This window comes from Diadema antillarum, unplaced genomic scaffold (genome assembly GCF_040938485.1).
Source record: "Diadema antillarum isolate AM-2024a unplaced genomic scaffold, OU_Dant_1.0 scf00000142, whole genome shotgun sequence".
Lineage (NCBI taxonomy): Eukaryota > Metazoa > Echinodermata > Echinoidea > Diadematoida > Diadematidae > Diadema > Diadema antillarum.
The window spans coordinates 1,056,608-1,062,607 of NW_027271031.1; positions in this window are offsets into that span (position 1 = coordinate 1,056,608).

The window sequence follows — 6,000 nt, forward strand, 5'->3', positions numbered from 1 at the left end:
CCCTTAACCCTATATCTGTCACATACGCCGTAGCCAGACTGCTCAGACATTTTGCAGTGCACAGACACAAGATTGTTGATGGCCATTTCTGATTATTATTATTGACATTAATGTGTCATGTTATACATCATTTGAAAGCTTATGGTCTAAACTTTCATTTTCCATAATAATCTGAGTGAGGGCGCACTTCAATTTTAAGTAGGACGCCCTCTTATGTCACATAATTATCAATGCAGACTTATTTCTACATGTTACCACCTCATTTTTCCATACACCATGAGCTTGCATCTCAAAAAGGTCTCATAGATGTTGTAGAGAATTTATTCAGCTTTCAGATGCTATGATTTTTCTATCAATAGCATCAGTACTTTTCATTTTATGAACAAAAGTCTGTGGCAATTACAACCTAGATTTCACACATTTTGTGTAATTTCTGATTTTGTGAGTGATGTTGGCCTGAAAGTAGACAAAGCGTGTTTGTAACTTGTCAAGCTGAAAATATAAATTGAATTGTGCTTTTTTCTTTCAAATTTATATCAATCTTGTCCTATGATAATGCCATAATGATAAGATAATCTAAGGATAAAAAATGTTATTGAAAATATCAACGCTGGAGTGTCCATGCATTCCAGTTGATCATCATATGCTAGTCTACGACTTTCTGCACTTTCCTTATTGAAACAGAATTAACTATCACAGCAGTCATTTTCTTTATGATAAACCTGCATTGAACTGAAGTTTCGCATAGTGACGGTTTCATCATGTAATAATAATAAACAGTCAAACATACCCCAACATCAAGACTGTACAGCTTCAGGCCGCCAGCAGGAAGCTACTGTAACCCTATTGCTCCCTACACCTGCCCCGCTGGCTCCGGCTAACTAGAGACCCATTGCACTGCTGTTAGTGCTGAGTAAACAGTTGCAACTGCTGCACCGAATGTGCAGTGTTCATCTATTCTTCAGATCATTTATGAGGCCGATATTACTGAAACTATACCCCTTCACAGAATTCAGAGATGTTGAAATCCCTAATTTGAATGTTTTCACTTCATGTTTTACTATTTTGACTTAGATGAAATAGATGAAAATTGACCCACGTGTACGATCTTTTCATCGCTCGCGGCGATCTCCATTACAGTCCCACATATACAGATTCGTGTAAGTTCTCCACACATGGCAAAACTGTACACAATACATTGCAGTCTGAATGCAAATGAACATGGGTGGGGCCACTACAATTTCTTGGACTTTGAGAAAGCTTTCCTGATTGGTTAAAGGTGGGGAAGCTTTTTTCACGCTGGAAGTCGTTTCCTTACACTGTCAGCCAATCACAAATGAGTTTATAGAGTGGTAGTGTCGTAGCCTTTGAAGTTATCTGTCAATCAAAATAGGGCCGATGATATCGGCCGAAGCATTTCTACTGCAGTTATTGGGCCGATTTAATCGGCCCGTGACAGAGATAGGGTTAAAGTAATCATTGCTAATTTTCACAAGACTCCAATAATACACTTATAGAAAAAGGGCATACTTCAGCAGGAGACATTTGAGGTGAGGAAATCATCACCTCAGCCAATAATTTGAATACATGGCTACAACTAACAACTGATTAGTGTTAATACTCGAAACTAAAGGATTCCGTAGCTGTCTTATATTAGGTCTGTTTTCATGTAGGCCCTCGCCGCGTCCGAGTATCTGCATTTTGTGAATTAGTACATCTACAGAAAAGAATATACTCTGCCTCGTAAGTACGTTCCATGTGTCAATTTTTTGGATAGCGTCAGCTGTTATGATGAAGATTAGCAACACAATCATCAACGCAATTAGGCCTACTCAAATACAATGTGAAGAGTTTGTTTGCAAAAACTGGTAAGTCCATTTTTAAAGATTTTTCAGTACGGTCTCTGTCATAAAGTACAAAATAATACCTTTTAAATGATATATTGGTCACTTAATATATGAAGGTACATTTTTGAAGTTATGGTCAAAAGAAGCACAATTTCTTATTATTCTCTTTATTTTTCTTGACCTTTAATCGCAAATATCTCTATTTGGCAAATATGGACTTATCGGTTTTTGCAAACAAACTCTTCATATACTAATTTCTTCATCGATGCTTCTATGCACTGAAGTGTAACAAACTGTGTAGGACACAGAACTCTTACACATAGAAGAATCACACCCATTCACAACCCGCTGAGCTCGGTGTCGCCACCGCGCACCCCGGATGTGACGCCTCAGTGCACACGCCGCCATGTTGCTTAGCGGTACCTCCGCAGCTCCTCGCGAGTACGGTACGGTCAACTCACTGATCGGACAGTATGACAGCCGCTATAGCCCTTGATATTTACTTGAACTTGTAAACTGTCAAACTGGTACTTCTCAATCCAGCGTTGACCACAGATTCACGTACTCATTTATGTTATTTATTTCACACTCTTCCCTGAAAGTTGTCTGTATTGAAACAGGTGTTTTTTCCCCTTTCGGATAGATCTCTTTGACTTCGGAGACGTGATCTGCTTTGGTATAAAATAATCTAAGACGCGCGCCTGTCCTTGTCTGTGTCCTGCCATTTTTCTGATACCCCTCTCAACCCTATGTCTTGCATTTTCCCCCCTCCAGTGATATTGTAAGAAGATGTGTGTTCGTGCTTTTGATTTTTCTCCCATTAAACAGGTCAAATTAAATTTCCAGTCAGTCCAGTTGTAAAAATCAATGATTTGTGGATATGATCATGTAATACATCTTCCCCATCTGACACTCGTTCAACATATTAGAAATTTGGAAGACAACACCACCTTAATTATCTATATTCCTGCTGTTATCATTATCATTAGTAGTGTGTAGTACAATGTAGTTACCACTATTGCACATATTGGTATAGGAAGCAATATGCCTATAGGCATGTATACACTGTATATCTGTATACATGAAATAAAACAGAAATCGAGTTCATGCTAATCACCGACAATTTATTTCACCACACCAATTTTTGAGCGATTTGCAACAACACTTGAGAAAGAGCGAATCGCTCAAATATTTGTGTGCCGTAAATAAATTGTTGGTGATCAACATGAAATTGGTTTCTGTTTTACTTTCGATATCATGATATTGCTGCACCAACATGTAGACTACCTGGTACTCAATCAATATTATTCATATATATATATATATATATATATATATATATATATACAATTATCTGTATAATATATATATGACATTAAAACCTAAAATGGCATTAAAACGCTATATCCTGGCGAGGAAATTAAGCGCATGTTTATATATATATATATATATATATATATATATATATATATATATATATATAATTATCTATGTATATATATATATATATAATTTTCTATGTATATATATATATATATATATATATGTATTCACACACTCACACACACACACATTACAAGCATGAACTCCTTTCAAGATTGTCTTCCCACAAAAAACAGAAAGTTAAGTTGGACAGAGTTAATTTTCCTGATTTTTTACAATTTATTTGACATTTATCAAGGTCAAAGTTGATTGCTGAGAATCAACCACAGTACAGTGATATACCATTTGCTTGAAGTACACGTACCATTATCAAACCTAATACGGCGGCTATAATCACAGGCAGTACATGCGTCAGGAACATATTATGCAAATGATAGGCAAGACCACCAGTGTCGCAAATTTGTGACAACTATTGTAATCACAAAATCAAATGCATATACATCTATAATGGACATGCAATAGGGCGACAACATAAAATTCATGAATAATGAACACTGTCTGGCAAGATTATCTAAGGCAGTACATCAATATAGTGCACAATTTCACTTGCCCTTGATAGCTTCAAGCGTGATTCAAAAAGAAAATCCTAATGAGTGTAAAAACGCACTATGGTATAGTATGAAAACATAGGCCTATTGTGTTGATCCGCATGCACTATGGCAATATAAATCTACGAATTATGAACACTGAAAAGAACACCAAAGGCATTCCTGGCAACAGTATTAAAGGCAATACATTTGTAAATGTAAGATTTCACTTGTACTTAGCTCAGCATGATTCAAAATTAAATCCTTAGTAATGAGTTTAACAAACACTATCCCATACACTGTGTAGTATGAAAACATAATTTGGTAACAACATGTAAGCAAAAAAAGTATCACAGATATACAACAAATGTTGTATATCACGAAAGCAAATGCCTGTATAATCAACTATCATGCAATATAGCAACAACATAAAATCCATAAACAATGAACACTGTCGGGCAAGAATATCAAATGCATTCTTGGCATAACAATATCAACTAAAGGCAATACATGAACATCTGTATAATGCAAGATTTCACACGCACCCGTTTGCTTCAAACGAAATTCAAAGTGAAATCTAAAGAGTGTGAAAACATACTACACTGTATCTCAAAGTATGTACATGTAGGCAAAACAAGTGTCACAAATAAGACAACTACATGTATTGTATATCATGAAAGCAAATGCATGTACAATCACTTAGCATACAATATGGCAGCAAAATAAAACCATGAATAATGGACACTGGCAAGAATATTAAAAAAAATATCAAAGGCAATACTGTATACAGTAATCCAAGATTTCACTTGCACTTGTTCGCTTCAAGCACAATTCAAAATGAAATCCTTATGAGTGTGAAAACATACTATATGGTATAGTACGAAATGTTAACGTCGCAACAATATGTAGGCAAGACAAGTCTCGCAAATACATGTATGACAAATATTGCATATTGCGAAAGCAATGTCCCGGGGTTACTTTAATACTAGAGTACACAGTCAGTCTAGACAATCTAGTATCTAAACGACTGTAGTGTTGTCACTGACACTGACACTGGCCCACCACTGCACTGGTACTGTGACTCTAACTAGCTAGACAAGAATAAATCTACGTGTAAAGTTTACACCCATAAGCTCAAATTTACATAAATTTACACTTTTTTCATGTACAAAGCTGTTTGCCCCAACACACAACGTATAGAGTGTAATATAGCCCCAGGGCCTAAATTAGGCCTACTTGATCTTTTTTATTTTGCATAGTAGTTGGTGGTAAACAGATATGTCGACGGCAAACACAAAATCCAGTGTCTGGGACTACCTTTGCTACTGCGCTCACAAGAAAGCCAACATACGACCGATCCGCCTAATTAAACGTTACTTGGGGAATTAATTTACTTCTTATTCTCATCATGGCTTGGTGTCAAACTTACCTGTTTCCAAATCCTTTTGTCAAGTGATTTGTGCAGTTTACAGCCGCACAATATGGCATTCTAATGCCTCGCTCAGGGTCTCGGAACGTCAGAAAAACACGGTACAACATGCAGTCACTGTACGTGGATAGCGTCTGCTGGGATTTGCACGCAAAAAAGTTCCGCTAAGCAAAATGGCGGACGTCACGTGACAATGAGTCGAGCGACGGCGACAAAACGGGTGGCGAGTGATTCTTCTATGTGTAAGAGTTCTGTGGTGTAGGACCTACTGATACGGACATCTTCATCGGGTACAACGAACAGTTTGGGTAGGTACACGTAGTAGCTTTGACAGATCCCTTCGGGCTCCGATTAGCTATTGCGCATAGCGCCACTTACGGTGAAATAGCTCGTGGCACATTGTGGAATAGGTTTTGCAAATCGTATACAGATAAAGATCTATAACATTGTCGTTATTATAATGGCATTCAAGCATTCTATTGAGTATCGAAGTGTGTAGTCTTTTGTTATAGCTTGGGTTGGAAACGGGTGTGCGCATAAACACTTGGGCCAGGTTGTCAGGTTGTCTAGAACCAGTTTCTATGGCGATGAATGGCTATATGACATCACGGTTCATGTAGCTCGAACATGAACCCACGAACCATATAATGTACCACATTCTGCGTCATTTACATGTGAATAGTACAATGCACTTGCTAAAACACGTTAAACTTGACCCTGTAGGCCCCTACGTGTTTAGCTTACTACAAACGAA